Source organism: Cervus canadensis, chromosome X (genome assembly GCF_019320065.1).
Source record: "Cervus canadensis isolate Bull #8, Minnesota chromosome X, ASM1932006v1, whole genome shotgun sequence".
Classification (NCBI taxonomy): domain Eukaryota; kingdom Metazoa; phylum Chordata; class Mammalia; order Artiodactyla; family Cervidae; genus Cervus; species Cervus canadensis.
In genome coordinates this window covers 35,650,846-35,665,634 of record NC_057419.1, presented here as the reverse complement: position 1 = coordinate 35,665,634, position 14,789 = coordinate 35,650,846, and the positions used below count along the sequence as shown (strand labels likewise).

General features: G+C 38.4%; 1 long non-coding RNA gene across 31 annotated transcripts in view; it reads right to left on the bottom strand.

The window, feature by feature from the left end:
* LOC122436013 overlaps positions 1–14,789 on the bottom strand; it is a 78,374-nt gene that overhangs the window by 15,360 nt on the left and 48,225 nt on the right. For 28 of the 31 annotated variants that reach the window (XR_006267772.1, XR_006267768.1, XR_006267791.1 and 25 more), the window contains one exon: positions 1,178–1,299. This is a non-coding gene — a long non-coding RNA (uncharacterized LOC122436013). The remainder of the gene's footprint in view (positions 1–1,177; positions 1,300–14,789) is intronic. The other 3 variants (XR_006267789.1, XR_006267794.1, XR_006267797.1) reach the window with 1 other exon arrangement.

The window sequence follows — 14,789 nt, the reverse complement described above, 5'->3', positions numbered from 1 at the left end:
GGTCTTCATAGAACTGTTCAACTTCTTCAGCATTACCTGTCAGGGCACAGACGGGTTACTATGATACTGAATGGTTTGCCTTAGAAATGAACAGATATCATTCTGTCATTTTTGAGACTGCATCCACGTACTGCATTTTGGAGTCTTGTTGACTATGATGGCTACTCCATTTCTTCTAAGGGATTCTTCCCCACAGTAGTAGATATAATAATCATCTGAGTTAAATTCACCCATTCCATTCCATTTTAGTTCACTGATTCCTAAAATGTCGATGTTCACTCTTGCCATCTCCTGTTTGACGACTTCCAATTTGCCTTGTTTCATGGCATGGACCACAGTCTTGTCTAACTCAATGAAACTACGAGCCATGCTGTGTAGGGCCACCCAAGACAGACGGGTCATGATGGAGAGTTCTGACAAAACGTGGTCCACTGGAGAAGGCAATTGCAAACCACTTCAGTATTCTTGCCTTGAGAAATCCATGAACAGTATGAAAAGGCAAAAAGATAGGACACTGAAACATGAACTCCCCAGGGTGGTAGGTGCCCAATATGCTGACACCATGTAGCACCATCTAAATCACCAAAACATGCTAAGTAAAAGAAGCCAAACGCAAATGTCACATAGTGAATGATTCCACTCATATTAATGACCAGAAGAGACAAATTCATAGGAACAAAAAGTTAGATTAGTGGTTTCCAGGGTTAGCAAACAGGGAAAATGAGGATCGACTGCTAATGGGTCTGGGGCTTCTTTCTGGGGGTAACGAAAATGTCTTACAGTAAGACAGTAATGATGGTTGTAGAACTCTATGAATATACAAAAAACTCCTGAAACTTTAAAGGGTAACTTTTATAGTATATTAATTATGTCACAATATGGTTGTCTTGTTTTGTTTTTAAAGAAGTTAACTGCCTTACTCAGAGTCGCACTGATTAGCAGGGTTGCCAACATCAGTGTTCTTACTATGAAACATTTAATCTTGTTATTACAAAACTGAAATGACACTTGTTAGCCATGAACCCAGACTGACACCAAATAATAGTTACCAGTATTTTGGCCATAAGTTAAGGTAAATTAAGTGTGCTAGCATCAAACTTCCCAATAAGTGTTATGCATAACACAAAGCATGTTAGCAAAGATTAGAGATAAAATACCACATGGAGATTAGTCTTACCGTTGAAATATTTTCATCCACTAGGACATCTAAGCCTTTCAGTGACACCATGAAGTCAAAAGATGATCTCATAATACAGCTGGGCTAAATGATGATCTAGCAGAGAAGTAGCAGAGGCAACACTGTAAAAAACAGTCAATAAAGAACTTCAAAACCAGAAAAGTACCACATTTGACCACAGGTGGTAAAAAAGTCTTAGCAGGACCACATCTATAATACAGAGGGGTTGCTGAGCCAACAACTAGCCACTTATTTTTAGTAACAGGAAAACATGACAATTCTATACCAATGCAAGGCAGTAAAAAAAAATTTTTTTTCTTAATGGTAGAAAAAGTCTGTGCTGTGCTTAGTCCTTCAGTCATGTCCGACTCTCTTTGCGACCCCAAGGACTGTAACCTTCCATGCTCCTCTGTCCATGGGGCGTCTCCAGGCAAGAATACTAGAGTGGGTAGCATTCCATTCTCCAGGGAATCATTCCAACCCAGGGGTCGAACCCAGGTCTCCCGCACTGCAGGAGAATTCTTTACCATCTAAGCCACCATGGAAGCCCAAGAATACTGAAGTGGGTAGCCTATCCATTCTCCAGGGGAACTTCCTGACCCAGGAGTTGAACCGGGGTCTCCTGAATCACAGGCAGATTCTTTACCAGCTAAGCTGCCAGGGAAGACCCCAGAAAAAGTCTAAGACCTACCAAATATATTTGAATCACCTTGGTGACTATGGTTTAGAATAATGCTGTTCAACAAATAACAACAGCAAGACAGAAATAATGACCACTCACCAATATAAAACTCAAGGATACATTTCTTATCATATGATTAATATTGGCAGTATAACAAATCATGGGACTGTAGTTTCATAATATAGCAAGTAACAGGACCTCCAGAACCAATCAGTCCATGGTTCACAGACCCTAATACCAAATTATTTTGCTAGTTAACAAAGTTCCATGCAGTAAACTGGAGGTGCAAAAGGCTAAATTGTTAACACTATTAGAATATGCCCAGTCTAAATAGCAACACTGAACTAAAAGTAAACAATGAAAAGTTCTGCATGTAAAGCAGTATAATATACTGGGCAACTCAGGTGACAACACTAAAGCATACCACCTAAACAAGTTTTGCCATTAAAAAAAAGAAATTCTGGGGGGTAGTCCTAAGATGGCAGAGGAATAGGACAGGGAGACCACTTTCTCCCCCACAAATTAATCAAAAGATCATTTGAATGCTGAGCAACTTCCACAAAACAACTTTTGAATGCTGGTGGAGGACACCAGCCACCCAGAAAGGCAGCCCATTCTCTTCAAAAGGAGGTAGGACAAAATATAAAGGACAAAAAGAGAGACAAAAGAGTAAGGGATGGAGAGCTGTTCTGGGGAGGGAGTTGTGAAGGAGGAGGTTTCCATACACCAGGAGACCCTCTCACTGGCGAGTCTGTGGGGAGTTATGGAGTCTCAGAGGGCAACATAACTGGCAGGGGGGAAAAAAATTCCACAGAATACATGCCTTAACCAAAACTCCAGTGGAAAAATAGCCCAGCTGCTTGCATCTGCCACAGCGAGCAGGGGAGGCACAGGTTGCATGCTTAGGGTAAGGACCAGTCCTGAATGCCCTGAGGACAATCTGAAGGAGCTAACATGAGATAGCAACCCAAACTGTGGGATAGCCAGAGAGAGAGAAAAAAAAAGAGAAAGAGAGAAAAAAAGAGAGAGAGAGAAAGAGAGAAATTTCCCACAAAAAGCTTTAACCTAAGGCACAGCCTGGCTGGCTCACAGAACAAAGGATTGAGGGAATACCAGAGGAGAGCTAGCTGGCTGTGGACTGGCCCACTGCCCCGCCAGAGGCAGAGGCAGGTGGATGACAGCCAGAGCCAGAAGGTGAGAGGCAGTCTTGGCCCCGGAGACAGCATCCTCCAAACTGTGAGCAGACTCCCGGTTGCTAACCAAGTCTTCCTGGGATCCTGGACGGTTGACATCTGCCAGGAGGGTTGCAGCCTGAGATCAGCCCCCCAGAGGACACACACAGCACACCTGAGATGGCACTCCTGTGGTGCACCCAGGAAACCGAGCAGCTGGGACCAGGGAGGTGATAAGAAGCACTGCACACCTGTGATAGTGTGTTCGCCAAGCACCTGGTGGCCTGAGCTCCTCTGACCTGGGAAGGGCACAAAATGCAGGCCCAACAGAGTCTGTGCCTTTGTGGAATGTTCAAGAACCTAAAACTGAGAAGCTTAGACCTGGGAAGTGCATGCAATCCAGGGCTGGCTTAGCACAGTTCCCCTTAAGAGCAACCTGGAGCCTGAGCAGTCCAGACCGGGAAAGCACAGGCACCATGAGCTGGGGCAAACCCAGTGTGGTCCATACACTGCAAGCACTCCGCACACACGCCAGTGATATTTGTTTGCAGTGTTCCTCCCTCCCCACAGCACGACTGAACAAGTGAGCCTAAATAAGTACCACTTTCGCCCCCTTGTCAGGGCAGAAATTAGACACTAAAGAGACTTGCAAACAGAGGAAGCCAAAATAAACAAAGAAGAGGGAGCCGCTCTGGAAGTGATAAGTGCAACAGATGAAAATTCTCTAGTTAGCATTGACGAAGCATTGGAAGGGGCCTATAGGCCTTGAGAAGAAGTATAAGCTGGAACAAGGAACTATCTGAAACTGAAATGACCACACACTGCCTTCAGCAGATCCAGAGATATATTTTTACAATTATAATTTTTAAATTTTTTTTTATTTTTAAATTTTTTATCACTCTTTTAATTTTCATTTTTATAACCCACTATTACCTTGCAAAAAAAGACCCTATTTTTAAACCAAATTTCACATATACATTTTACAATTTTTGTTATTGATTTGGTTTTGTATTTTTAATATTATATTTTTAAGAGTCTAACCTCTTGGGACTTCCCTGGTGGTCTAGAGGCTAAGACTCTGTGCTCCCAATGCAGGGGGCCAGGGTTCAATCCCTGGTCAGGGAACTTGATCCCACATGCTGCAGCTAAGGCTGGGAACAGCCAAATAAATAAATAAAATAAATAAATATTTAAAAAAAAAAAAAAAAGAGTCTAACCTCTACTCTAGATTTTAATCTTTGCTTTTTGGTATTTGTTATCAATTTTGTACCATTAAGAATCTAATCTTCAGTACCCATTTTTACTTAGGGGTGTGATTACTGGCTTGACTGTTCTCTCCCCTTTTGACTCTCACTGTTCTCTCCCAGGTCACCTCCATCTCCTGCCTCTGCCTTCTCTTCTCTACTTTGTGAATCTCTCTGGGTGTTCAGGCTGTGGAGAACACTTAGGGAACTGATTACTGGCTAGATTGGTCTCTCCCCTTTTGACTATCTCTCTTCTCCTCCTGGTCACCTCTATCTCCCTTCTCCCTCTTCTCTATGTAACTCTGTGAACCTCTCTGGGTGTTCCAGACTGTGGAGAGCACATAGGGAAATGATTACTGGCTAGATTGCTCTCTCCCCTTTTGATTTCCCCTCTTCTCCTCCTGGTCACCTCTATCTCCCTCCTCCCTCTTCTCTTCTCCATGTAACTCTGTGAACCTCTCTGGGTGTCCCTCGCTGTGGAGAATCTTTTCACCAATAACCTAGATGTTTTACCATCAGTGCTGTATAGATAGAGAAGTCTTGAGGCTCCTGTAAGAATAAGACTGAAAGCCAGAGGCAAGAGGCTTAAATCCAAAACTTGAGAACACCAGAAAATGCCTGAATCCAGGGCATGTTAATTGACAAGAGCTCATCCAAAAGCCTCCATACCTACACTAAAACTAAGCTCCACCCAAGAGCCAACAAGTTCCAGAGCAAGACATAGCATGCTAATTCTCCAGCAATGCAGGAACGCAGCCCTGAGCATAAAAATACAGGCTGCCCGAAGTCAAACCAAACCCCTAGACACCTCAAAACTCACTACTGGACACTTCATTGCACTCCAGAGAGAAGAGATCCAGCTCCACCTACCAGAACACCGGTGCAAGCTTCCCTAACCAGGAAACCTTGACAGGCCACTCGTCCAACCCCACCCACAGGGAGGAAACTCCACAATAAAGAGGAACCACAAACTTCCAGCATACAGAAAGGCCACCCCAAACACAGCAATCTAAATGAGATGAAAAGGCAGAGAAATATTCAGTAGGTAAATGAACATGATAAATACCCACCAAACCAAAGAAAAGAGGAGGAGATAGGGAGTCTACCTGAAAATGAATTCAGAATAATGATAGTAAAGATAATCCAAAATCTTGAAAACAAAATGGATTTACAGATAAATAGTCTGGAGACAAGGATTAAGATGCAAGAAAAGTTTAACAAGGACCTAGAAGAAAGAAAAAAGAGTCAATCAATAATGAATAATGCAATAACTGAGATCAAAAGCACTCTGGAGAGAACCAACAGTAGAATAACTGAGGCAGAAGATAGGATAAATGAGGTGGAAGATAGAATGGTGGAAGTAAATGAAGCAGAGAGGAAAAAAGAAAAAAGAATGAAAAGAAATCAGGACAACCTCAGAGACAATGTTAAATGCCCCAACATTCGAATCATAGGAGTCCCAGAAGAAGAATACAAAAAGAAAGGGCATGAGAAAATACTTGAGGAGATAATAGTTGAAAATTTCCCTAAAATGGGGAAGGAAATAGCCACCCAAGTCCAAGAAACCCAGAGGGTACCAAACAGGATAAACCCAAGGCAAAATGCCCCAAGACACATATTAATCAAATTAATGAAGATCAAACAAAGAACAACTATTAAAAGCAGCAAGGGAAAAGAAGCAAACAACACACAAGGGGATTCCCATAAGGATAACAGCTGATCTTTCAATAGAAACTCTTCACACCAGAAGGAAATAGCGGGACATAATTGAAGTGATGAAAGAGAAAAAGCTACAACCCAGATTACTGCACCCAGCAAGGATCTCATTCAAATATGAAGGAGAAATAAAGATTTAGACAAGCAAAAGCTGAGAGAATTCTGCACCACCAAACCAGCTCTTCAACAAATGCTAAAGGATCTTCTCTAGACAGGAAACACAGAAAACGTTTATACACTCCAACCCAAAACAACAAAGTAAATGGCAATGGGATCATACTTATCAATAATTACCCCAAATATAAATGGGTCGAATACCCCCAACCGAAAGACAAAGACTGGCTGAATAGATACAAAAGGAAGATCCCTATATATGCTGTCTACAAGAGACCCACCTCAAACCAAGGGATACATACAGACTGAAAGTGAAGGCCTGGAAAAACATATTTCATGCAAATGGAGACCAAAAAAAAAAAAAGCAGGAGTAGCAATACTCATATCAGATAAAATAGACTTTGAAATAACAGCTGTAAAAAGAGACAAAGAAAGACACTACATAATGATCAAAGGATCAATCCAAGAAGAAAATATAACAATTATAAAGATATATGCACCCAACATAGGAACACCTCACCATGTAAGGTAAATGCTAACAAGTACGAAAGGGGAAATTAACACTAACACAATAATAGTGGGAGACTTTAATAGCCCATTCACACCTGTGGATAGATCAACTAAACAGAAAATTAGCAAAAAAACACAAACTTTAAATGATACAATGGACCAGTTAGATGTAATTGATATGTATAGGACATTTCAACCCAAACCAATGAATTTCACCTTTTTCTCAAGTGCACACAGAACCTTCTCCAGGATAGATGACATCCTGGGCCATAAATCTAGCCTTGGTAAATTCAAAATAATTGAAAGCAAACCACTACAATATTGTAAAGTAATTAGGCTCCAACTAATGAAAATAAATGGAAACAAACAAACAAACAAAAATAATTGAAAGCATTTCAAGCATCTTTTGTGATCACAATGCAGTAAGATTAGATGTCAACTACAGGAAAAAAACTATTAAAAATAAAAACATATGGAGGCTAAACAACTCGCTTCTGAATAACCAACAAATCAGAGAAGAAATCAAAAAAGAAATCAAAATATGCATAGAAACGAATGAAAATGAAAACACAACCCAAAACCTATGGGATTCAGTAAAAGCAGTGCTAAGGGGAAGGTTCATAGCAATACAAGGCTACCTCAAGAATCAAGATAAAAATCAAAAAAAAATCTAACATTACACCTAAAGCAAGAAAAAAGAAGAAATGAAGAACCCTAAGATTAGTAGAAGAAAGAAATCATAAAAATTAGGGCAGAAATAAATGAAAAGGAAACAAAGGAGACTATAGCAAAAATCAACAAAACTAAAAGCTGGTTCTTTGAGAAGATAAATAAAATAGACAAACCATTAGCCAGACTCATCAAGAAAAAAAGGGAGAAGAATCAAATCAACGAAATGAGAAATGAAAATGGAGAAATCACAACAGACTACAAAGAAATACAAAGGATCACAAGAGACAACTATCAGCAATTATATGCCAATAAAATGGACGATTTGGAAGAAATGGATGAATTCTTAGAAAAGTATAACCTTCCAAAACTGAACCAGGAAGAAACAGAAAATATTAACAGACCCATCAGAAGCAAGGAAATCAAATTGTAATCAAAAATCTTCCAACAAACAAAAGCCCAGGACCAGATGGGTACACAGCTGAATTCTACCAAAAATTTAGAGAAGAGCTAACACCTATCCTACTCAAACTCTTCCAGAAAATTGCAGAGGAAGGTAAACTTCCAAACTCATTCTATAAGGCCACCATCACCCTAATACCAAAACCAGACAAAGATGCCAGAAAGAAAGAAAACTACAGGCCAATATCACTGATGAACATAGATGCAAAAATCTTTAACAAAATTTTAGCAAACAGAATCCAACAACATATTTAAAAGATCATACATCATGACCAAGTGGGCTTTATCCCAGGGATGCAAGGATTCTTCAATATTCACAAATCAATTAATGTGATACACCACATTAACAAATTGAAAGATAAAAACCATATGATTATCTCAATAGATGCAGAGAAAGCCTCTGACAAAATTCAACATGCATTTATGAGAAAAACCTTCCAGAAAGCACAATATAGGGAACATACCTCAAGATAATAAAAGCCATATATGATAAACCCACAGCAAACATTATCCTAAATGGTGAAAAATTGAAAGCATTTCCCCTAAAGTCAGGAACAAGACAAGAGTGCCCACTCTCACCACTACTATTCAACGTTGCTTTGGAAGTTTTGGCCACAGCAATCAGAGCAGAAAAAGAAATAAAAGGAATCCCAATAGGAAAAGAAGAAGTAAAACTCTCACTGTTTGCAGATGACATGATCCTCTACATAGAAAACCCTAAAGACACCACGAGATTATTACTAGAGCTAATCAATGAATACAGTAAAGTTGCAGGATATAAAATTGACACACAGAAATCCCTTGCATTCCTGTACACTAACAATAAGAAAACAGAAAGAGAAATTAAGGAAACAATTCCATTCACCATTGCAATGAAAAGAACAAAATAGTTAGGAATAAATCTACCTAAAGAAGCAAAAGACCTATATATAGAAAACTATGAAACACTGATGAAAGAAATCAAAGAGGACACAAATAGATGGAGAAATATACCATGTTCAGGGATTGGAAGAATCAATATAGTGAAAATGAGTACACTATCCAAAGCAATCTATAGATTCAATGCAATCCCTATCAAGCTACCAATGGTATTTTTCAGACAACTAGAACAAATAATTTCACAATTTGTATAGAAATACCAAAAACCTCGAATAGCCAAAGCAATCTTGAGAAAGAAGAATGGAACTGGAGGAATCAACCTGCCTGCCTTCAGTCTATACTACAAGGCTACAGTCATTAAGACAGTATGGTACTGGCAAAAAAGAGAAATATAGATCAATCGAACAAAACAGAAAGCCCAGAGATAAATCCACGCACCTATGGACATCTTATCTTTGACAAAGGAGGCAAGAATATACAATGGAGAAAAGACAACCTCTTTAACAAGTGGTGCTGGGAAACCTGGTCAACGACTTGTAAAAGAATGAAACTAGAACACTTTCTAACACCATATGCAAAAACAAACTCAAAATGGATTAAAGATCTAAACGTAAGACCAGAAACTATAAAACTCCTAGAGGAAAACATAGGCAAAACACTCTCTGACATAAATCACAGCAGGATCCTCTATGACTCACCTCCCAGAATATTGGAAATAAAAGCAAAAATAAACAAATGGGACCTAATGAAACTTAAAAGCTTTTGCACAATGAAGGAAATTATAAACAAGGTGAAAAGACAGCCTTCAGAATGGGAGAAAATAATAGCAAATGAAGCAACTGACAAAGAATTAATCTCAAAAATATACAAGCAGCTCCTACAGCTAATTCTAGAAATATAAATGACCCAATCAAAAAATGGGCCAAAGAACTAAACAGACATTTCTCCAAAGAAGACATACAGATGGCTAACAAACGCATGAAAACATGCTCAACATCACTCATTATCAGAGAAATGCAAATTAAAACCACATAGAGGTACCATCTCATGCCAGTTAGAATGGCTGCTACCAAAAGTCTACAAACAATAAATGCTGGAGAGGGTGTGGAGAAAAGGGAACCCTCTTACACTGTTGGTGGGAATGCAAACTAGTACAGCCGCTATGGAGAACAGTATGGAGATTTCTTAAAAAACTGGAATTAGAACTGCCATATGACCCAGCAATCCCACTTCTGGGCATACACACCGAAGAAACCAGATCTGAAAGAGACACGTGCACCCCAATGTTCATCGCAGCACTGTTTATAACAGCCAGGACATGGAATCAACCTAGATGCCCATCAGCAGATGAATGGATAAGGAAGCTGTGGTACATATACACCATGGAATATTACTCAGCCATTAAAAAGAATTCATTTGAATTAGTTCTAATGAGATGGATGAAACTGGAGCCCATTATACAGAGTGAAGTCAGCCAGAAAGATAAAGACCAATACAGTATACTAATGCATATATATGGAATTTAGAAAGATGGTAATGATAACCCTATGTGCAAAACAGAAAAAGAGACACAGATGTACAGAACAGAATTTTGACTCTGTGGGAGAAGGTGAGGGTGGGATGTTTTGAGAGAACAGCATCGAAACAAGTATACTATCAAGGGTGAAACAGATCACCAGCCCAGGCTGGGTGCATGAGACAAGTGCTCGGGCCTGGTGCACTGGGAAGACCCAGAGGAATCGGGTGGTGAGGGAGGTGGGAGGGGGGATCGGGATGGGGAATACATGTAAATCCATGGCTGATTCATGTCAATGTATGACAAAAACCACTACAATACTGTAAGGTAATTAGCCTCCAACTAATAAAAAAAAGTTGTGGTACATATACACAATGGAATATTACTCAGCTGTTAAAAAGAATGCATTTGAATCAGTTCTAATGAGGTGGATGAAACTGGAGCCTATTATACAGAGTGAAGTAAGTCAGAAAGAAAAACACCAATACAGTATATTAACGCATATATATGGAATTTAGAAAGATGGTAACAATGACCCTATATGCAAGACAGCAAAAGAGACACAGATGTAAAGAACAGTCTTTTGGACTCTGTGGGAGAAGGCAAAGGTGGGATGATTTGAGAGAATAGCATTGAAGCATGTATATTACCATATGTGAAACAGATCGCCAGCCCAGGCTCGATGAATGAGACAGGGCCCTCAGGGCTGGTGCACTGGGATGACCCTGAGGGATGGGATGGGGAGGGTGGTGGGAGGGGGGGTTCAGGATGGGGGACACATGTAAACCCATGGCAGATTCATGTGAGTGTATAGCAAAAACCACTACAGTACTGTAAAGTAATTAGTCTCCAATTAAAATAAATTTTTAAAATTAAAAAAAATTCTGAAAACAAATGATACACAGCTGAAAGTAGTTTAGCAAACCATAGTGGTTGCTAGATAATACCAGCTAAATTAAAACACTCATCACTGCATTACATATATGAATGTTAGATAAATTTTTAAAGTAATAATTTGAAAAACAGGGCATAATTAAATGTTAAGTATAACATTAACACATATTATCCTTTTTGGAACCCATATCAGATTGTCTCAGGGCATATGCTTACTAGGGCAATGTTATGTTTGACAAAAGTAAGCTGAAGTTACTGCAATAATAGTACAATACAAGTATATTAGATAACAATACTTGGAAATTTTGGAATAGCACATTAAGTCTTTAACAATATACGCCTTCAGGCATTTTTTTCATATATGGAGTAATGTACTCCAATGACGTCAACTGGTTTTAGGAGAAACACAGTCCTTAGTACCTGATGTAAAGACATCATTCATGTATTTTTATTTTGTTATTAAATTTTTTAAATTGCTAGTGATAAACCAGAATAGCAAAGCTAAAAGTAAGGATATTGAATTAAATCAATTGTATATCAGCACTACTCTATACTCCACACAAACACTGATGTCATACTTTATAAGCCAGAACCTATAATTGAACAAAATTAAGAAGTGAAACAAGCACCCTTGAAATTCCTCAAATGAATTTTTGGGTAACTGCATAGTCATCAGGTTACTGTATTCTCAATCAAAACCATGCTTGTGATGTAAGCAAAAGGATGATATGTTGTGGATTAATACAGTACTAGAGTCTTGCAGGGAGAGGGGACCTTTGTGTCCGTAAGGCGACAACAAACTTTGAAATATTTCCTAACACAAAAAGCTCCATAAATTCAGGAGCAAGAAACCTAAAATTATAGGAAAACAGCCACTGTAATAAACATAAAACATACACTAATCTACTTTAAAAATGTCACATACCTCAGTGAATGTTGAGATAAAGTTAATGATATTAGAAGGAAATAAACAGCTTTAATCAACACTAAAATATTTTTGACTCTTTAGTACTATTAGATTGTGACGTTAATGGAAGTTACCATTAACAACTTCCATTTCTGGAAGAGTAAGAGTCCAAGTTTCTGATGAGAGTGATAAACCTAACATATCTGAAAGGCATCATATTATGGGTAAATTGAGTAACAGTTTCCATTATGTTTCCTCTTTGTCCATTAAACTATGTAAAATCTGAATTAACTTTTCTTGGAGTTTTATGAGTGAAGACCTCACTCCTATCATGTTATGGAGGATCTACAGTAATTGGCAAGACCACTACTTTACATATCTGATGATCAAAGTGATCCTCAAATAAGAAAATCACACTGTAGATAACATGCGTGCCATACATAACCTACCACAGTTGAAAAATCACAGTGCCCTCAAGAACCTTACAATATTATTGTTTTCTTACCATCATTGGAGCATTACATTGAGAGTAATAATCTCTGAAGGGAAATATGCAACCAATACCACTAATACAAGCTGTGGAAATTAAGTACTGCTAAATTTCTACAATCACTGCTTATTATTCACAAAAATACACAAAATTTAGAGGTACACTGTAAATGGTTGAATAAGACACTAAAGGGACCAGTAAACAGCCTTATTAATACCTTCAACAACCAGAAAACACAAACTAAGAAACTATTGAACCTTAAAACCCTATTACTCCTTAAAATTACTTAAATGTCTAACAATAAAAGACATTAAACGACAATTCTAAAACATATCAGTGACTCAGAATGGAGGAACCATACTGTAATGTTACTGAAAAACGGGAGCATTTCTGGTCTGTAGTGATTTCACAAAGGGTGCTGACATGTGGACAAATGAGGTAGGACATAAAAGCTATCATAGTGGTTATCCTGTGTCCACAAGATGGCGCCAAATTCCTACCAATCTCAATATTTGATTACATAACAGAGATATTAAACTGCATTGCTGATGACACTTTCCGCCTACATTCATGTGAACATCAAACCATCTAAATTCCCAAAAGGGCAATGATGCATGTACCAACCGAATACAAGTTCAGATTAGTTTCAACTTGTCTACAGTTGAGTTACAAATCTGGAAATGTCCATTACAACCTATGAAAATGTCACACTATTACCTCAGATTTAACAGGCAGTGGAATTAATAATGAAACAAGGGCCATAAAATATTGGAGCCCAGAGAATGATGCATATATTTACAACTAAATTTGCCTATGTAATTTGACTTGTCAAAGGTTCTTCAGAACCAAACTTAGAATGCAATGGAGAAGAAAATGGCAACCCACTCCAGTATTCTTCCCTGGAAAATCCCATGGGCGGAGGAACTTGGTAGGCATGGGGTCGCAAAGAGTCGGACACGACTGAGCAACTTCACTGAGCAAGCTCATCACCTCCCAAATAGCAGTGTGGGTAAATATAGTACAAAAGATCATTTAACTCTGAGACAGTGCCAAACCTAATATTTAGAAATATGCCAAGATAAACAGTAGCTATCAATATGTTGGAGAGGGCAGTATTGTAAAATAATTTGCAAATGATAATGGTAAAAAATCAAATATGTTTATGAAATGTTCAGCATAAAGGACCAACAGCATACATAATTTAATATAACAATGTTTCTCCACCGAATGCCTTTATTACTGACATGCTGATATCCAATGCTGCAAGCAGTGCATTACTAGGAGTAATTTTCTTAAAATTCATCTAATAGCTTATAAAGGACAATACTATAAGGACAAACAAAATATACAAATCCATGCTAATGGGTCTTTTTATCCAAAACACAGCACCAAATCTGTCAAGACTTATGAAAGATATGATGGGTAGTTGCCAGATATTCAGACAAAAATGACTCCCTAAAAAAGCACATAGGCACCTACGGATACCTAGCAAATTTTCCTGTTAAAAAACACTTATTGTACTGGCATAGACTCAAGGGATCCTAATAAAGTGCAACTGCAAGAGACCCTGAGATGTTGACTTGTAACATCACCTCTACAGGGGCAAAGCAGAGTAAACAATTGGGAAACTCCATACATTCATACTGTTAGATATATTACAGTAGTAGCACTACTTAATGTAAAGTATAGCTATGTCCGCCATAAAGTGATAAGACCAAACTGCTCATAGAAAACTAACATCCTATTAATAGCAAATGGCTACATTATTGCACTACAAATTCCAATTAGTGGTTCAATATTTCAAAGATGGTTGCCAAATCTGTGACATTATTGAACAAATTGATTGTATTGCCTGTTTGCACAAGATGGAAGTAGCCCAACCAGGTAAATTAACATTGCACCAAAAAACACTGACTGGCTTATTATACACATACTCATGAATATATAGTTCCTAGAAATAAAGGACCTTAAGATACAATGAGTTTTTCAATAAGCATTAGAATTTTACCAAAAATTTTACTAGGGCTAAACTTTGGAACATGGTGCTCTGCGCCAGAGATTTGCAGAGGATGAGATCATGCCATTACATTTGATTTTCTTGCTCATTTGTCCATAGAGAAATGAAAATTGGAAATTTGCTACAACCACATGCATGGGAAGATTTGCTGAGTTTGGCTGCTAGTTGGGTGTTACATTACATCTAAAGAATCATTTAAAGAATTACATTACATTTAAAGAATTAAACTAGAAAAATAGAGTAGCATCACGTCTAAGACATTTATCCTACCTCAGGACAGCCAATTCTCCAGCAGTGGCTGTCTATAATACAGCAGTCTACAGGAGCATACTTAGGAGAT